General features: G+C 34.6%; 2 pseudogenes; both read right to left on the bottom strand.

The window, feature by feature from the left end:
- Positions 1-3,109: 3,109 nt before the first annotated feature.
- On the bottom strand, positions 3,110-8,711 carry LOC132038179 (UPF0481 protein At3g47200-like; annotated as a pseudogene).
- A 6,814-nt stretch (positions 8,712-15,525) lies between these two features.
- LOC132038178 (bidirectional sugar transporter SWEET1-like) lies at positions 15,526-16,940 on the bottom strand (annotated as a pseudogene).
- Positions 16,941-21,619: the final 4,679 nt, after the last annotated feature.

Genomic DNA, 21,619 nt, shown 5'->3' with positions numbered 1-21,619 from the left:
ATAAAATTTGTTTAAGGAAAAAAAGAGACGAGCATAAAAGAGAGTATACTAATGAGGTGTAGATGAGTAAGAAAAGTATATATGAGTGCGACATATTTGAGCCTTCTGCCGACCACTATTAACATCACAAATCTTACATATGTAACATTCCATACCCATCTACACCTCATTAGTGTACACTCTTCTAAATATGTCTCTTTTTTTCTTAAATAAATTTTATGTGTTCTTTAATTTTTTTTTTTTTTAAAGATCCATAAAATATATAAAAATTGTGAAGGATATAGAATAAGATTAGATTCATAATCTAATTAAATAAGAGAACATAGTTTTTCCATGTAAAATAATAATGTTATTAATATAAGGGATAAAGTTGTCCTTATAAGCTTGTTACGTTAAAATTAGAAAAGATTGAGGTTTATATAGGATTGGGAAAAGGCTCAAATATGCCATTGAACTACCAAATGGCTCATATATGTTATTCGTAAAATGAAGGGTTTAGATAATGCCACGTGGCAAAATCTGATAGTAGAAGAGTTCTGTTAGTGAGTAATGGCATATATGACCCAAAATGGTAACGGCGGTGACATTTTTTAGCCCAACTATTAATGAGTGGCATGAATAAATCTTTTCTGATAATTTAATGACATATTAAGCCTTTTCCGAATATAAAAAGAGACATTTTTTTTCAAATTGTTCAAAAAGGAATTATTAATAAATACTTAAATTGGGACATAAGAAATACTAATTAATTACAATAGGTTACAAAGACCACGTAAGACTAATGTCGAAATTCTAAACGAAAACGTAAGCAATAAATTTGTTTCTCACCGTAGAACTAGCATCTCCGCCGCCCATACAATTGTCCTCCCTTATGCAATTTGGGAGGTGAATTATTAATTTATTATTTATTAGTAAAATCGTCCGTGATTCGCGCGGTCGTAAAATATATTATTATGGCGTCTACAAAAAATAATTAATAAGCATGTCATCAACGAATTTACACTTTTCTATGAAAGTATATTTAGATTAATTCATAAGCTACTTCATACACTTGAGTTGTTTTAATATATTAGTTATTTTAGTTCTATCTAATTAAGAAAGATTCCATGAGTATGAAAAATTAAAATTTTGCAAAACATCTTATGACTTCTAACCACCATATACATAATAAAACATTAGAATTCTTCATAGTTGTATATTGAGAAGATAACAACCTATAAAAATAAAATATACATTTTCTGATTAGTAATAAAAAATGTTAATAGGCAACAAATTAGAAATTATTTTCTTTAGTTCCAGCTTTTTACTGTCATCACAGCTAAAAGTAGATGCTTGGCAAGAATTATGTTTTTATCGTTATCACGAATTGCATCCGCAGTCAATTTCAATACTTGTAATTGTTCATCATTAATTCACTAAACAGATTACATAAATTATACTATCACTTAATATAATAAGAAAGCAGGAAAAGAACATAATTAAGTACCACATAGAATTCATCTAAGAATGTCCTTCTCTAAAAAAAATCTAGAGCAATCGTTCTAAACATGGTTTTGAGTTTCAAGCTATTGTAAACTTGGGTGAAATCAAAATTAACCTCGTTAATGCAATTCAAAATCTTTTGACATGCAAAACTATTTAGAATGCTCTCATATTTTCAGTCTATGTGAAATATAAGTTCCACTCATAATAAAGCTGAGTATATTGTAGGTTAAAACTGTTTGAATACAATCAATTTACTCTTTTTTCATTGGCACTAAATGTCGGACCCTAAGCCAGATGCATAAAAAATTAAAACAAACCTTCTCATATGCTGCTCAAGAAATGATATAATAAAAAGCAAAAATCATGTATGTCCATCCAATGAGACAAATCCCTTTAAGAAAAAAAAGAAGAAAAAGAAAAAGAGAGACAATAGCACATAATTGCATAACTTTTTTTACAAATAGTCCAGACAAATTCATTAGAAAGAGCATGCTATTTATTCATGAGACTTACACTGATGTAGAACAAATCGTATAAATACATATTTTTTCAAAGTGAAAGAGAAGGAAGAAGAGATAAACCATATAACCTCTTTATGCTGGATGTATGTATACTCTTTAAGTTGGTAAGCACAACTCGTTTTCATAGCTACTCCAAATTTGCACGCAATTTACACTCTTTATATTCATCTTCACAAAATTCATTTCTTTTTTGCTTTACCAGTACAGAAATTTTGTGTTCTCTTATGTTCTTTACTTCAAGCACAATCCAAAATCAAACTTTACCAAATGCCTAATTCTCTCCCTGTCAAAAGTTGTTTAAACACTCCCCTAAAGAATGTCTCTTGTGCCTGTTAGATTGGCTGTTAATGTTATCTCATATTGGTGGTATAAATTATGGTTGTTGATTTAGAGCAAAGGTTAAAATGGATGAAATTTAGAATGGGAAGAGAAAAGACGATGGTATTGCTTTTGTGTAACTTTAATTATCATTATTAATTTAACAATTGTAACTGTTTCATTTCTTCAATTGTAGCAACTGGTAGCGTTATTTCAACGGAACCAACGTTTCAGCCTTTATTTTGGAAGGCCGCTATAATTTTTTCTCTCTTTTATATATATATAATAGATAGATTTTCTAGCTGGCTTTTCAGATACTTAGAGTGAAAATAATGATAGGTATGCTAGATCTTTTGCTTTTTACTTTCTAATATAAAGATTTCTCTGCTCTCAAGTCTTGTATATTCTGATATCTGCAATTCTTTTCTTGTTTTGTACTTAAAAAAACTCACTATGCTTTAGTGTAAGAAATGAAGAACTCGCGTTGCTTTGTGTTCCTTATTTGGGAGTATCAATCACTTGAAGTTCCCCTAGATACTACTCCAAAAATATGAGATTGATATTTCGATTAGTTAGAAAGAATCTTGTAAATTGGTCTAATGATCATTGTATATTCATATAAAGGTCTCAGTAAAACATAAAAAACATACACTATTCATGTGATCCCATATCATGCATGTGCTTCAAAATAATAAATTTACACAAGTAAATCATTACAAACAAAACAAACTACTAGTTCGTATACATAAACAAAAGTACAAATATCAATCGTCCTAATAGCACTAAAGGTAAAAGAAATGATGAATTTAACAAACAATACACTCATGAGTTCCTACAGAAAAGCCACACACACACACACACACACACACACAAAAAAAAAAAAAAACTGGTTGGTTTTGACACCTACCATTACTAGCTCTATTTTTTATGGATTGCATAATAGGTTTGGATGCCTGCTAGAGATGTATCAGTGACTTGCAAACCAATGACAAAAATTGCTGCAATAAATGCAAGAATAGTCCAGGGATTAGTAAAATGAGTGCTCATACACTCAGCAGTCCATATTTTTCCTTTGCTATCGTAATGATCCTCAATTTTGTTTTTCGCATCAACATAGGCATGTAGATTAGGCACCAAATCTCTTGATATCTCGTTGAATAGATCTGCTACTTCTTGATCACTTCCAAGAAAGTTAAGTAGTATACGTTTCGATCTCAGCTCCTTCACATCTTCTGGATGATCAATAAGTGAATCCATGAAGCAAACATAAGATGTAACACCAAAGTCATCTGGTGTATCAGGACATGCCTCATATGCAACCAAGTTTAAAAACTCCGACTTGGTTGAATCATCTATTGTTATTGGAGGAAGTGTTAAACAAGATGACCAATGAAATGAATTGAACTCAACGTCTGAAAGACGACGACTCTTTCCAGGCCTGAAATGGATTCCTGCTTTCTTAAGCTCCTTGGCTGAACGATGCGAGCACCAGTCACCCCTTAGATAGCATCCACCGTCTGAGAAAGCCTTTGGGCCTATGCGATGTGTTCTTAGTATCTCGAGGAGATGAGCAGGAAGAGGAGTTTTCATGCTTTCTTGTTTGGTAAGGGAACACCCTTCTCCTTCACAAGTCTTGCCAAGACAGTTCATAACTTTCCGAGTACGAAAGAAATCTAGAACGAAATCCTTGATACTTTGTCGGCGACCTTGAAAAGGCTTGTTATGTGCACTCAAGATGAACGTGTTAATCATCTCCATTCCTACATCATTCTTGAACTTACAGCTCATTAACACCTGCAGAACTTCAAATGGCAACTGATTTTCAAGCAAGAAAAGATCATGACGAATGAATGCTATATCATGGCTCTTCATTTTCAGCTCGTTATAATTGCCAGTGACGATGCAGTGAAAGTATTGGAGGATGAAGCATCCATCCAGGAACATCATCTATGCAAACTCCTTGTAGCTGTAATCTTTGATCAATTCATCATCATAACACTCCCTGACATTAGGCATAATGTTCTTGACCTTTCTGTAAAGCTTATCAATGGACACTGTGTTGGGTCCATCCCCTTATTTTAAGGAAGAAAACACTTCCCTTGTTTTTGAGAAGAAAACACTTCTTGTTTTGAGGAAGAAAACATCTTCTTGTCTTTGGAAAATTGTCAAGTGCTTGCTTGAGTCACTAATGACATCAATAGGTTCATCTCATACCTATAAATAGGGAAGCTTTCTCATTTGCTAGATACACCAAATTGAAGAAGACAACACATCCCAAAGAGAGAAAAAATCTAAGAGAAATACTCTTAGTGAAAGGCCTAAGTAAGAGAAGGTCTTTGAGAGAATTTTGTGTGGTAAAATTCTTGAGTGTCATTGGGATTGAGGTTGTGAGGTTGAGTGTTGTAAACATTTGATATTTCTTCTTTAATAAGATGGAAGAACGTGGACGTAGCTCTCGCGTTGAGGGTGAACCAAAACTGTGTGTTATTTATTCTTCGCTTACATTTTCCAAGGAGATTGGTATTTAAGTGTGACCCTGATCTTTCTGCTTACAAAAGTCGGATTTGGGATTTTAAATCCTAACATTTATCGAGCAACGAGGTTGTGTTGTGATTTAAAACGATGGGAGGAGAAGATGGTACGACGCACGGCATCGGTAAATTCGATGGTGATTTTGCTTACGGGAGAATGCAAATTGAAGATTATTTATATGTGTAAAACTTCCATGAACCTCGGAGTCCAAAAAATTGCATTGCGATTGGGATCTCGAACGAGTTCTCGGGAGTCATTCGGCCGACGTGTCAAAGAACGTTACTCACAACGTGGCAAAGGAAAAGACCACCACAGTATATGATGAAGGTATTGTCCGATATTATGAGAAACCTCCTCAAATAATAAGGTATTTCTCCACATTTCATCTAAAGATGATGGAAAATGCTCGTGTTGCCGCACACGTAAATGAAAATACCATTGTAAATCAATTGTCATCGGTAAAAATTGATTTTGATATATTCAATTTTGTTGGCATCCCACCAAATAGCCGGGACGATGAGACACTTTAATCGGCGGTAACAAACTAAAGTTCAACGGTGTTAGGGATCGTATCCTTTGGGCGGAGAGCGTCGACGAGTTCGCTTTTTAATGTTGAAAACGAGCTTTAAAACTACAACCGAAATAGGGGTCGAAGTCAAGGAATGGCGGGGGTCAATCCGGACTGGGACGAACACATGAGTGTTACCGTGGAAAACCGTGTCACTTCAAGAAAAAGCTAGAAAGAGGAGGAGAAGGGCTGGAATCAAAGTACGGAAGACATTGGCGATGTGTTGTTCTTTATCGGTTGAACAGACTCTTTATTCTAGAGCGTCCTTTCATACCACCCCACATCATGATATAATGACAAACTACGTGGGGGAATCTCGGCAAAGTTTATTTAGCCGATGGAGAAAAAGTTGGCACGGGAGACATTAATTTGAAGATTCAAATGGATCATCTGGAAGATTACAAAAGTTAGACATGTTCCAACGATGCATCCGAAGTCGGTAGGCAGTGATGATGGATATGATCTAAATATGTCTTGGAAGGTCTCTATGGTATTGCGGGGAAAGAAGATTGGCACTCTCTACATGACGATCGTGATATCGTTCTTGTGGTTGACAACACAAAATATTTGTGGCAGTTACCGGGATATCAAGGGGATCATGGTGACAAATGGCTTAATTGTACGGTGGATTTTTTTCGGAAAACAAAAGCGAGTAAGCTTCTCAAATGCGAGCGGGGAGTTGAAGGTCGAAGGGCCGGGAATTGGTGCAACACGGACGTGTGGGGACCTACCATCGTTCCTATCTCGAGGATCACACTACTACGTGACCTTCATGATGATTCGACCAGAAGGTGTGGGTTTATTTTATGAAAAATAAATCCGATGTGTTTAGTGTATTCAAAAGATGGAAAGCCATGGTCGAGAATGAAACAAACCTCAAGTTGAAGTGTTTGAGGTCCACTACGGGGAGAATACATTGATGGTGATTTCAAACGGTATTGTGCCGATAATGGAATCAAGATGAAAGACTATTAACGGAACGCCGCAACAAACGGATGTAGCCGAAAGAATGAACCGAACGTTGAACGAGCGTGCTCGGAGTATGAGAATACGCTCGGGGCCCAAGACATTGCAGGCGGATGCAAATAATACCGCGGCCTTCTTAATTAATGGGTTCCCTTTTTAATTCGGAAGAGTACGGAGTGGCGAAAGGTAAATCTTTTTTCGAAAGTGTTCCTGCTTATTATGTTCATAATGATGATACGGCTAGAAGCAAGCTTGATCCAAAATCAAAGAAGTGTTACTTTATTGGCTATTTTTTTTTTTGGGATGAACAAAATTTTGGGAATGTTGTCTTTGTACAAAGACAAGTTGCAAAAAAATTAAATCGGAAATAGTCGATTTGAGGACTTTCCGAAAAAAAGGTCATCGAGATGTAATCATAAAAAAAAAAACGTTTTTACACTTTCACCGGGTGAGCGGAATGGTAATTGCAAGTCGATGAATCGACTAAGTGGGAGAAGCAATGAAAGAGAATTTAGAATAGGAATAGAATTGCCAAAGGATAAGAGCATTGCAAAACAAATGGGTTTATCGGATAAAGGAAGAAAATGGAAAAGGCATTATAAAGCAAGGTTTCGGTTGTTAAAGGGATTTCGACAGAAAGAGGGCATCAAACGCTCACGAAGAATATGTGAGGAAAGTTATCAAAAAAGTTCCATGCGTGAGGCCAAAAGACACTCTCTTGGGCCGGAGACTTTCGGTTGTCAAAGGATCGATCGTCGACAACCGAGGATGAGAAGAACGCAGATGGACAAGATACCGGACATTGCCGTCGATTAGGAGTTGTCGATTATGAGCAACCGTGAAGTGGATATTCAGATATCTGAAAGGTAGCTCGAGTTCAGCTCTGTATTTCCGAAAATCAGAAACAGGATTGCAAGGTTATGTTAATGCTGACAACGGTGGTGATGTTGACAAACTGAAGCTGTGTTCAGCTTCAGTTGGCCTGCACGAAGTATGAAACTAGGAAACTGCTGCATCGATCAAAGTGTGAAGATAAATTAAAATTAGTCTTCAAGTGGGAGATTTGTTGGGTCCATCCCTTATTTTAAGGAAGAAAACACTTCCTTGTTTTTGAGGAAGAAAACACTTCCTTGTTTTGAGGAAGAAAACATCTTCCTTGTCTTTGGAAAATTGTCAAGTGCTTGCTTGAGTCACTAATGACATCAATAGGTTCATCTCATACCTATAAATAGGGAAGCAATTTGCTAGATACACCAAATTGAAGAAGACAACACATCCCAAAGAGAGAAAAATAAGAGAAATACTCTTAGTGAAAGGCCTAAGAAGAAGGTCTTTGAGAGAATTTTGTGACAATTGGGATTGAGGTTTGAGGTTGAGTGTTGTAAACACTTGTAATATTTCTTCTTTAATAAGATGCGGCGGCAACGTGGACGTAGCTCTCACATTGAGGGTGAACCACTATAAATCTGTGTGTGTATTTATTAAGGCGTAAGTAGGGTAAGGAGATTGGTATTTAATTAATCTTCCCCGGGAATCACGCTTACAAAAGTCGGATTTGGGATTTTAAATCCTAACACACTGCATTTGTCGAAAGCCATGAAAAGACCCCTTGAGGTCTTGGTTTGGTACTATCTTGATCAGCAAACTGAATTGTCAGTAGTTCCTTGTACTTCTCCATAAGTAGAAGCTTTGGTTTTCCACGGTGAAATGGACCGATAGAAACCACAAGGGGCTCATAGCACCTTAAGTTTGATTCAATCTCGCGATGCATTTTTGGGACCATTTGAATTTTTGGCTTCTCTGATGAGTCAAAATACCCTCTTCTCTTTTCCAAGGAACATAGGCATTGTCTCTCATTTTCACTGATTTCATGAGAATTTGAGCCTGAATCTTGATGCATTGTAATGCTCCATTCATCAGCAAAATTGTCATTGCCGATTCTCCTAACTTCTTCTCTAGTAGCCATTGTTCCTTTATAGAAGATTGACTGTCCATATTTTGTGAAACCTCCTCAAATTGGACCACAATCTTGATAGTAACTGAAATTTTTTGAGTTGTGTTTATATTCGTTTAAACTGAACACTTTAATATTTACTTTTACTTTGGGCCAGGTGACTTTTCTTCATTGTCAAGTCAGGTATTCGCACACTGTTATTTCTTAAGTAGAACAAGATTAGACAAAGTGAAGGAGCATTTAATTTTATTCTATCCCTGCCTGCTAAGAAACATTAGTCATGACAAAAAGAGAAAAAGGGCAAGGATTTTCCATCTTTGATCATCCAACCATCCAAGTGAGCAGTAAATGAATAAATATGCCCCATCTCTGATTGCTTAAGCTCTTGGATGTGATAGTTTACACAAATAAAGTTGATATCAAATCATACTTTGTAATTTTTTTTAATATAAAAGGAGATTAGGCTTCTGGATGGCTCTTTGAATCGGATGTTTAAGTGAAACTTAAGTGACTGATACTTCGGACTATATAACTTATTATTAGGACTTTCAAGAACATGGAGCACTAAATCATTTCTTACTCTAAAAGCATCATGAATTTTTTAACTCTCAAGCAGAGGCGAATCCAGGATTTTAAGAGGATGGTTCACCATTAGCTATGGGGTTTTTTAATTTTTTTTGCCTTTGGTTCGCAGTGTAGCGCCTATGGGGTTTTTTGATTTTTTTTGCTTTTTGGGACTTGGGTAATTAAAAATAAAGGGAAAAAAAGGTCATCAGATGTAATATATAAAAAAAAAAAACGTTTTTTACTTTTGGGTAATTAGAATGTAGAAGAAAAAGAATTTAGAATAATAGAAAAAGGAAAGTTAAAAGGCTGCTTTAGAAAAAAAACATAAAAAGTGCAGAAGCTCGGGTTTGATCCCAAGACCCTGAGGAAATAGACACAGCCCCTAACCAGTGCTCCACTCGGCCTGATTTGACCATGTGTTCCTTTAGTTATTATCGCTGCCGTCTGCTGCCGCCGTAGCACCACTAGCATCTCCGCCGATACTCATACTACTCCTCCCGTTTGAAATTTTGGGAGATATTTAATTGAAATCGAAGAAAGTAAAATGCGCAAAAAGAAAAATTTGAAGGCCTTATCTAGGAAAATTTTGACAATTTATTACGGGAAGTGAGGTATATACAAGAGGGACAAGAAAGAGAGATGCAATAGCTTTTAATTTTATTTTATTTTTGTGTTATTTTATTACTCCTCAGTTAAGGGCTCGTTTGGTAGGAGGGGTAGAGGATTATTAATCTCGAGATTAAATTTGGGATGAGTTTATCTTAAATTTGGGATGAGTTTATCTCATTTTTGAATGGGATAAAATTTTGATTAGTTATTACGGAATTATAGTGGTATTTTTATTCCATATTGAGGATGGGATAAGAATTCTAGGATGATTAATATGGAGAATTCTAAGTGTCACACCCCCGATGAGGGTGACATTAAGTCGAAGTCAGGCCGTTACTTGGACTTCCACGTGGCGGAACTCAAAGAATGTTTGCTCGCGGAAAGGAAAGGCAACATAGAAAAAAATACTTAATAAAATCATGCAGGTCGCTACACATAAAGCATATCATGCCGCAAGGCTATGGAACATATCAAGAAGCCAAACAAGGCCGACAAGGCCACATGTAATAATTACATATCCCACAATGTATATACATACTTATATACATATATTAAACTACCGTAAAGTACCCAAAAAAGAAAGCAAGTATAGTGGCACTTGCTTATCATAACGGGAGAGTCCCATCAGGGTTGCTCGATAAATCACGAGTAGGCAAGAAGACGAAATGCGGGTCCGTGCAATGGGATCGTGCGGATAAAAATGCGAGTATGTGAGCGGGTGAGGGAAACAACATAATTAAGATAAAATGTGACATTAATATAGGCAAAGAAACCATTAAGGCACTGCGTGATAAAATCATTTGTATAGTATATATATATATATATACATTCGTATGTAATATATATAGAAGGCTCGGTGTCATATATGTAAAATTATTGGACCATTAAGGCTTGGTGTTAATATGTACAAAGGACCGGCCATTAAGCCGGTGTTATCATCTTAGCCCGCATCGGGGGCAATATCATAACAGCTGCAGTAGTGTGCGCATCTACGCGCCATGCCCGCCGACTATAGCGCGGCACGGTGTGGTAAAATAGTGCAATACATATATATATACGTACATACATTATGGTCGAACCGAAAACAAAGATCACGCGAGTTCCGCTTTCCTTCCGCATCGCTAAGGCTCCGAGGGCTTTCGTCGACCCGCGATGCGGAAGGCGCGTTTTCTGACTTTAACTCGTGCGAACTCGTTTTCCTTCCGGCGCCCATGATCCGAAGCGGTTTTGAACGAGAAATCAAGAATCCGATTCTTGGATTTTCGTAAAGGTGACATAAGGTCGTTAACCCGAATAGTTTATGGATTTCATATCGAGTCCAAAGGATTAATCGATGACGATGAGTGAAATAATGTCTTAAAACCAATCAAAAGACAAAACCTTAAGATTTAAAATACAAAGCATAAGAATGAAATGGAATTTGTTATGGAACACTCGTGTTTATGTACTAATTGGATTCGTGCTAAGGGAAGAGGGAAACGAAGACCTTACATACCTTATCCGTCGAGCCACCACTTAAAGAATTCCTTATATCGAGGATTGCCCTTCACCCGAGCCTATATATATATATCGAGAAATATATCGTTAATCATATTTTCATCGCCTTTCCATCAACTCATAAGTACTAATTGTGGAAGACTAAATTTAGGTTACGAAAATTTGGGCAGCACCTCCCCTATATCGTCGACTTCCTCCAAATGCTCAAACAACTTCCAAACAATACCAACAACATTAACAACAACATCCTCAACATTCCACAAGACAATTATATATATATTTTCATACAAATTTCTCTTCAAACTTCATCCATAAGCCAACAACCTCAACACAACAAACTATGACTTTTATTCTTACAACTATTCCTTGATCAAGGTTACTAAAGGAAGAAATTCAGGGATTCATACCTTATATTTACTAAAGTAGCAAAATCTTCAATATTTACTTTGTTTCCAAGCCAACTCCAACACAGAATGAAATTATAAACGAGATTACGCGTTGTCAGGACCTTGATTAATACGCCGTAACTTGAAATTGACTCAAAATCCTCACTTTTTATGTGATGTAAGAGCCTCTTCACTTGCTGAATTTTTCCGGGAAATTTTTAGAAGAGTTTTGGATGAAAAAATAAGGTTTTAACCCTTTATATAGGGGCCGAGGCGGCGGCACCGTAGCCGCGCTACGTCTTTGTTGCTTTCGGTTCGCTTCGTCAGCTCGATTTGTAACGACTATAATTTCTACTCCGATATCCTATCGACGAGCGGTTTGTTGCATTATAACCTAGACTTGACGAACTTCATTTTAGGATTTTGAAACACCTTAAAACTCCTAATACACATGGAGATATGCCCCTCCAAAGTTGACTCAAAATCCGTTTCAAATTTTTCGACAAACTTAATTTCCTTGATTTGCTTGGTCCCCGAGTCTTCCATAGATTATTATATGAACTCAAACCCTCGTAACCATGAGATGGATGCGCCACGTCTAAACTTAACCAACTACTGCCCAATAGATTTCACGTACACGCTACGAGGTGTAACACTAAGATGATTAGTATGGGATAACTTATTCCCAACAAAACAAGCCCTAAAAGTGTCTTAGGTTTATTAGCCACGAAATTTAAGAAATATAGGATTTATTTATTTATTTGGTTGTTCTAAATTAAAAATGTTTGTAATGTATTAAAATATTCTTTGATTTTTTTTTATTTTAAATAAACTTGTCATATAGAATATTTAAATTGTTAACTTATTAAATATAAAAAGAGACACCCTTTTTCTAATTGTTCAAAAAATAATTATTAATAAATACTTAAATTGGGACATAAGAAATAGTACTAATTATAATTACAATAAGTTACAAAGACCACGTAAGACTAATGTCGAAATTCTAAACAAAAACGTAAGCAATAAATTCTTTCTCGCTAATGATCTTCCCTTATGCAATTTGGGAGGTGTATTATTGGTATAAATTCAATTGAATCGAAGAAACCAAAATGCGAAAAAATTGAAGCCCTTATTTTGGGATATTTTGGCAATTCAAAAGGAAGTGAGATATTACACGAAGGACAAATACAGAGGATCCAATAGCTTTTAGCTTTTAGTTTTTAATTTTTATTTTTTATGTTAGGGTTGTTTGGCTCATGCACTATATTATCGGGGGATTATATTTATTGATTATATTCATAGATATGGCACTATAATCCGTGGACTAATTTATCCCTCTTAAAAAGTGGGATAAAATAATCTCAATTTTAACGGGATAAGATGGAATATCCATGATTAAGCTTAATCCTAGAATATTTCACCTTATTCTACGTTTGGTTGGTCGGATAAGGATAATAATTTTGGGATATCTCATGAGCTAATGAGTAAACTATTAGTCAGTCTCATGATTATTCTATTCTACCATTTTGGTACAAATGGTGGGATAAGTTATCTTCTTCTTTTTTTTTTCTTTATTACATAGGGGTTAGGGGAAGGGGATTACAACGTGGGGATTCGAACCCTCACCAAAAAGGTGAGAGTTCAGGTAACCAATCAACTGAGCTACTAAATCCCTACGTGGGATAAGTTATCTCGTATAGAAGGTGAGATACAATAATTTCACAGGATATTCTTGTCTAGCTCATTCCACCAACCAAACGACCCTTTAGAGTACTAATTTATTCCAATAGATTGGACAAAATTTATGCCGTCAACCGACCAGGCGACCGCAGTACAAATTCAATCCAAAATTTAATCATAGTTGTTACAGTATAAATTTACAATAGATTATAAAGACCACGTAAAACTAGTGTTGAAATTCTAAACAAAAACATAAGCAATAATTTTCTCTTCACCGCCCATACTCATACTCCTCCCTTATGAAATTTGGGAGGTGTATTTGGTATAAATTCTATTGAATCGAAGAAAGCAAAATGCAAAAAGAAAAGGAAAATGGAAGCCCTTGTCTGGGAAGATTTCACAATTTACAAAAACAGAAAGATGCAATCTTTTGATTTATGTTTTGTTTTATTGTAATATCCTCGTCTCAATTTAAATGTCTTAGAGCCTGTTTGGCCTAGCAGTTTTGAGGTCGAAAGTGTTTTTTTTTTTTTTTTTAGAAAAAACACTTTTTTTGGATGTGTGAGATATTTTCCTTTTCCTCGATCCCGCGCAGATACGGAGTTTGAACACGGTCAGCTTTTTTTTTTTTTTTTTTTTTGAGATATTTGGTCAATTAATAAAAGCCGTTTAAGTAGGGAAATAAGAGCAATTTTAACCGGTTGGGAGAAATATTTCGCTTCTCGAAAAACGAGTAAGTTAAAAAATTATTTTTTCAAAACAAAAATATCACTACCATTAATACATATTTATCAGGTATATCCCTCACTAATTCAATTATTTCTAATTAATAATTCTTTATTTTATTATACCTAGTGTAACGTAGCTTTCACATTTTAAGTTTGAACTTCAGTACTCAAGTTCTTTTATCGTGTACGTACTTCTTCAAAGATAAAGACTATACCAAAAATATAGGTAATAGGTAAAGATTCTACCCCCAAAAAAAAGAAGAAACAAATAATATTTACTTTGGAATAATTTTAAATGGATTATATAATTTACTTGAGTAATCAAGTTCTCTACGTTTATAATTTTAAATGGATTATATAGTGAACTTGAGTACCCATGCCATCATTTAAGTTTGACACTCAGGTTCATCTTGTTACAAGCCATACATAATTTCATACGACGACATTATTCCACCGACAAAAATTTCAACTATTATGCTAATGAAGACATTATCTCAAAGATTGAGGAAGGAGATGGCCCCTCTGGTATTCCTTCAAAAATACAAGGCAGGTCTTCTAGTATTATGGAGACGTTGCGTGATAAAATTAGGGATGAAATCATTGAGAATCTTTCTAATGTATGAAGGATTCTACTTATTTTTGTGTTGAATTTTAATTTGGGAATGATTTTGAATTTTATTTTGGTTGTAGTTTTTTAATATATTTAAATCATCGTGTTGATATTATACCAATATTTAATATTTTTATTTATCTATGTATTATTGATAATTCTAATATGTATTTTTAAATTTTAATTAAATAAAAGTAAAAACTTAATTAAAGTATTTCATAATAGATGTTTAAAATATTTTTTTCTTTGTAAAATAATGTTGATAATAAAGTTCATTGATACATGTCCTTTTTCGTAATTTGACACTCAAAAGCACTTTTTTAAGAGGGATAGCCAAACACAATCTGCTTATTAAAAGTAGTCAAAAACACTTTTTAAATGAATTAACCAAACACAACTGCTTCTCACCAAAGTGAAAAAACACTTTTAAAAACAACACTTCTCAAAATAAGCAGTTTTCAGCAGCTAGGCCAAACAGGTTCTTAGTTTTACTGAATTCAAAGTTTAAGAAATAAAAAGAGTTTTGAAGCTAATCTCGCGATTCTAAATTAAAGATTTGTGTAACGTACTAAAATATCAATCCTTAGGAAAATGAAGCTAATGTCTATTTATGAAAATATTTATGCCGCGTAGCCCATACTTTATGTATAGACACCTAATTTCAATATATTTGTGTATAAACACCTTTTATACATTATTATACGAGGATGATACATTAGGTGGCGTAAACATTTTATAATAATGTATATTTGACTACATGGCGTAAATATTTTCAAAAGTTGTACTTTTTAAAAAATATCCCCATAAACTTGTCATGTATTTTTTTTCTTCCAAATAATAAGGCATTCATCAGAAGAAACAAAAGAACACAAAGGAGGATCCTGGTTTACTTCAGCAGCAATGAGGAGAAAAAGTGTAAGAAAACATATTGAAAATTTCTAAACATCTGAGAACTAGTCCAATTCTAAACAGAACAAACAGATGTCAGAGATCTCTAAAGAAAATCACAAGGATATCTCTAGAGAAAATCACAAGCTTATGAGCACCTAAAAAGAACAGATTTCAGAGCATCAGTTGAGAATTAAGCATTTGTCCTATATTTGCTCAAGCTTTTGACTTGTTATGGAAACTAGATTGCTTCTCCTCATGGTGAGACTTGCTAAAACTTTTGTTATTTCTCATCTACAAGGACTTATCAGGGGTGGATCTCTTGGTAAATCCCTTCTTGTCACAGTAGATTGCATATGACATAAGCCAAAGTATGATAACAACGAAGTTTGGGAGATTAGAATTGAAATATTAGAAGTGCGGAAGCAAAAAATAGAAAAGAATCTGAAAACTAGAAAAATTAACGATAGGGGAAATTCGAAGGAACAATCCAAGAACACAAGTTCTAAAGATTGAAAAGATCCAAGTAACAATGAATTGGTTATTGGATGAACCAGACGCCTTTACTTGAGACACGAATCAAACTTAGAATTCGGATCTTAATCGTTTCCTGAGTAACGTTAGTCAACAAGTAGTATGTCTACTAATTGCCTTCCAAGAATACTAAGAAGAAACCAAAGATATCAAAAAGAAGTTATCTTACTACCTTGAACTATGAACTAGCTAGGTCGAAAGATAAATCCAAAGTAATTCCACAAAGGTTCAAAAGAACTCTCAATATAATATATTCTTCAAAATCTGAATTACAATAAAAGAACAAGCTCCCCTTTATATATTAGTAAAGAAAGAGTTGGTCAAGACTTCAATAAATGAGAATTATATTCTCTAGAAGCATAGAAGACTATCACACTTGGACCAATGCAAGTCAACATACACTTAGACGAATGCAAGTCAATATAGATTAAAACAATTATTAAATCTAAATTCTAGAAACTACTTTTCGGGGCTGATTTGGGCTGCTGTATTTTTCTTCTTTTATGGGGCTGATTTGGGTGCTCACTCCATCTTATTTGGACTTTAATTTGGGCCTCCAAATAGATGTAAGACTTGAGCAAAATATCTTGATTGGGCTGGACCTCTTCTTCCATCACAAGACACTTTTTTCATTACTAATTGAAGCCCATTCAAGCTTCTTGGAATTCTTTGGTCTGCAATGGAGTTAATCCTTCGTGGATGCTATCAAAGTCAAATCTGTTTGGAATAGCAACTAAGGGGTCCTTGCCAAGAAGGCCAAAGGCGAAGCAGGAAGCGCCACATAAGAACACGAACAATGAAAAGAAAAATGGCATGAACTCCACGTTGTTCGTCTTGATGACCACTCTTATGATAGATAGAGGAGATCCTTGCATGATGATAGAGAAGCTAGCAGCAGCGATACCACAAAAGAGTTTTCTGGTATTTGCATGTAAAGCGACAATGGAAACGAGTGCCACAACAACAAAAACAGAAAGGACTAATAGAAGAAGTGATGAGATTTTATTCTTCTCTTTCATTGGTGCAAATGCAATGAAGACCAGCATATAAGTGGCCTCAATTACAGCTCCAGTCCCATTGATTGTAGACACCAATAGATATGAAAAACCAAAAACAAACAAATAAAGTTGTTAAAACAGTTCAAGTTAAAAGATAAACATGCAGACGACAGACACGTTAGTAAGTGTCTGTCAAGTTGCAATGGAGCATTGATCATTATTTAAGCAGCCCCTTTCTTTACTAACCCAAGCCAACAACATTACTTTTCTCTAAACAGACAATAGTTCTCTCTAAGCTTTTCCTCGTTTTCCCCTTTGAATTGCATAAAATGGAAAAACAAAAAACCACGTCTCCAAGGTAGCTCCAGCAAGTTAGAAAGGAATGGTTCCATTAAACCTTCTGCCTTCTTTGATGAATTCATCCTTGCGAGGGTTTGTTTAAACCTGTCATGTATAGTGTTTGAACTGCCAACTTATTAAGTATATAAAGAGATGCTCCTTTTTAGACGGACAAAGAAAAAAAGTAGAACACTTAAATATGAACGCAGGAAGTGTACTAATTAGTTACAATAAGTTACAAAGAAAGCAAAATGCAAAAATAAAAAATAAAAGTCGAAGGCCTTATCTGGGAAAATTTTGACAATTCAAAGGAAGCCAGATATGACTAGGTAGTAATAGCCCGTGCTATGAAAGCTGGAACAATTATCTTTATAAACTTTTCCTTGATATGGAATCGCGGAGAGGAGAAATTGATGCATCTAAGGTGATTAGAAATTCAGATATAGACAACATAACATTCTATGCCAATTGTTAAGATACTATTTACCTACATCTTGGGTAAAAGAAAATGGATGGTTTCCAAATTCTACATTGATCATGAGAATATTATACAGATATCTGCACATAGCAAATGAAAAGGCGTTTATCCTGAATTCTCTTCCTCAAGAAGAATGTGTATCCAAATGTTACACTGTTCACATCATGAGAATATTATACAAAAACCCGAGCATAGGAAGTGAAAAAAGTGTTTATCCTGAAAACTCTTCCTCAAAAAAATTTGTACCAATCGATTCTCTTATTCATTCGGTCAAAGTCTCCACTTTTCATGCCCCTCTACTATGAAATTCACCTTGTTTATAGGACTCAGAATTAAATTGTTTAATGATTATGCCAAAGCATCCAAGGAAAACAATGGAGATTGGAGTTAGCAGTGTGTCCACATCCACCTACTTGCCTTCAATTGTCTTTCTTCAGTGCTCTCTCCCACAAACTTTACATCATTTGTTTTGAGCCATGCACTAAAGTCGCCATTATCTTATAAGGAAGCGCCAAATGAGCCTGCCATTGAATCAGCTGGAACATAAGTTTGTAGAGGTGATATCAATTTAATAGTGCAATATAGTATTTACCAGGAAAATAAAAGAACTAACTTTCTTTTAGTTCTATGCCAAACTCCTTCATTATCAAAAGTAATGTTTGTATTGTACCTAAAATGTAATGTTTTTATTAACCATTTTCAAATGTCCTCGGAAAATATTAAGCGAAGAAGCAGTAAATAAATCTAGATGATCTTGTCATCCCAACTAAACAGAAGCTAATAAATCAAGCTTTGGTCTAAAGTGTTAAAACTTCCAAGTCATCAAGGCAAATAAATCTTTTAACCTCCAAGTACAACATATTTGTAGGCAGAGGACGTAATAGTAGTAGCAACAACAGAGAGTAAAATCCAAGTAAAAGAGCTCACCATAACAGTAAACTTATATATCTGGTGAAATCAAGCAAGTGAAATGCTTACGGGTTATAGAAACTGATAACATCATCGGATTCGTATCAATAGACATCACTCTCCTTCTAGAACCCTCCTTGATCCCATAAAAACTCAGCCAGGATGTACTGCATCACCTATAATATTATATCTGTTTGTTATGCTAGATGTGGTCAAGTTACAATAATCAGTGGAAGGCCTAGCTGACACCAATTTTTAATTTCTAGCATGCCCCAACTAAGTGAACAATGACCCAAAAAAACATATTAAATGGCCCAGAATATTTAGTTAGAAGAAGATTGACTTTGCAAATTGCATGTCAATATAAGAGGATCTTTTTTTACTTTATAATCAACTCAGCTCAAGAAACACACTAAAATGGACCTTCCGACAGGTGTCCTAAGAGAACGGGATGAAGGACATTATAATCAGATACATCTAAATTTGTCAACTACTGTCAAAGATACGTCACCCATAGATTTAATGAATTACATGTTTAACATTAACAAGTAGTATATGTTTAACATTGATTAATACGCATATATCATAAAATTAAAGAACATAGTCGACAATAGCAAGAATTTTATATAAATAACTCGTTAGTCAAACATTATTGGAAACAATTTATATACTACAAAACAGCTATCTACAGTAGCAGTTCTTATTGGACTTTTTGACAGAATTACATAAGCAGCGTGCCAGCAATCAGTATCGCTTCTCCATTTAGCTCTCTCCGCCCCCTGGATTCTCACCAATACAAGACTACAACCATCACTCAGACGACGTCCGCATGCAAGCCGATTATTTCAAGCTGGTTTCAGTGTTATCTCTCCACCTCCTATACCTAACACTAATCCTTTGATAGCTCCACCTACTCCACATAAATATTATGTATAAGGCTCTTACAATAGAATGAATTTTAGTAGTTGTTATGCTAGTAGTGAATTTTATACATTCATTTCTATTATCACCAACTCATTTAACATACCTCAAGTGATATTATCAATGTATCGATTCATCATTTCTCCATGTGTATGACCTGCTGGATTGACGACTTGCTTTTCTATATATTGACAATCATTGTACATTTTCATTTGAATTAGGAATTGTCGATCGATTACTTCAAAGTTAACTATTACAGGTCTTCTGAATTTATTTAGAACTTCTTTGGAGCAAATAAATCAGCAGACTTGCACGCGTGACAACTTTGATCAGCATGCTATTATGAATTTGTTTTTAAAGTACCTCAAAGCGGTGGTACTTTGTGTCTAAAGCAAAAGCACATATTCAAAACAAACCTCAAAATCATAAAGTTCCCTGCTTTTCACTGAGGTTTATCTCAATACTAACAAAAGTATGTGTAAAATTGGCAAAAGAAAAGTATAGGACAGACCTCCATATTATCATTGATGTCTTCCCCATGCATGGCATATAGAAAATCTCTTTCCAACAATTTCAAATCGATGAAATGCCTAAGTACCTGCAAATGAATAATTCTATCCCAATTCTCAAAGACAAAATGGCTCCTTCGACACTTCTAGCCCCTGAATAATCACCTTTACAAATGAACAAGTCTTGTAATCTTGTAAAAGATGATTAAACTTCTAAAGTTAAAAGTCCATAAATATACTGTTTATAGCGATTTGAAGCATCAAAGGAACAAATTTGACAGAACGCCGTTGCATCTCTCTACCAGCATAATGCAAGGTTTTACACAATGAAGTATAAACTAAATCAATTCAAATTATATGGATCTATATTTGATTTTGTATAGAAACTCATGGGAATGAATAAGTAGGCCGGAAAGTTCTACATTCTTTAACTCAGCTTTTGGATTTCTTTCATCTTGAATCAAGTCGCCACGTTGGGAAGGATTGTCAGAAGGATAACCAATATGCCAGTGTTTTTTATTCTGAACTGTAGAAATTACCAATTAGAAGAGACCCCATACGAAATAGAATAAAGCAGCCGCTTTCCATGTCATGGTAACAAACCGAGGAGCTTCCTTCCTTTGTGAACAGCTGTAAATGAGTCCATGTGTCAGGCACTCAGGCTTGTGCTCCGAATTGATACACGGCTGCTGTGTGCTAGTTATAGTGAAAAGACAATAAATGATGAAATTGATTGGATTTATACCATGTATTTAAAGTTGTTAATCATATATCTTCCATTATTAGTGTTGAATCCTTGAATCTAAGAGTTTGGGTTTATACCCAAAATTGAGGGTTTTGCTTGGATTTAGAAATTGGATGAACCCTTGAATTAATTTAGCAATTAGTTGATGTGTTTTGATTAACTAGTGTTTAATTGGATATTTTATCCCCGAATTTTTTGTTTTGACCTTGTGGGCCCTGTTTTCTCAAATTTTAGGGTTAGTTTTGACCTAATTTGAATGATAGCAATTTAGGTATCGATCTTCATAATTTCTAATCTAAATTTCAAATATGCCTAGTCTTTCTTGATCTTGAGCTCAGCTGCCTCAGGTATGAATTTATTGCCAGAAAATCGACAGGTCGAAACTAAGCCTTTTCTATAATAATAATAATAATAATATAAGGATAAAGATATGCAATACCTTTTACTTTATATTTTTGTTTTATATTATGACTTTCTACTTGCCCATTCAAGTGTGTTATTTTGACTGGACTCAAAGTTTATGAAATAAAAAATAGATTTTTAAATCTTGTGATTCTAAATTAAATTTTTTTGTAATGTATTAAAATGTCTTTTAATTTTGTGGTTTTAAACTTATCATGTATTATGTTTCAATTGTCAACTTACTATATATAAAAAGAAATACTTCTTTGCGACAGACGAATAAATGAAACTAAGACACTTAAGAGCCGTTTGGATTGGCTTATAAAATTTGTTTTCGACTTTTTTGAGTGTTTCGAACTTAAAGTCATTTTGTCTTAAAATAAGCTCAAAAAAATAATTGGACCCATTTAACTTAGTTTATAAGCGACTTATAAGCTAAAAAAATAAGTTGGACTACCCCAACTTATTTTTTTCG

The sequence above is a fragment of the Lycium ferocissimum genome, chromosome 11 (genome assembly GCF_029784015.1).
Source record: "Lycium ferocissimum isolate CSIRO_LF1 chromosome 11, AGI_CSIRO_Lferr_CH_V1, whole genome shotgun sequence".
Classification (NCBI taxonomy): Eukaryota; Viridiplantae; Streptophyta; class Magnoliopsida; order Solanales; family Solanaceae; genus Lycium; species Lycium ferocissimum.
Note: the sequence above shows the minus strand (reverse complement) of the source record. Positions and strands in the feature narration are given on the sequence as shown.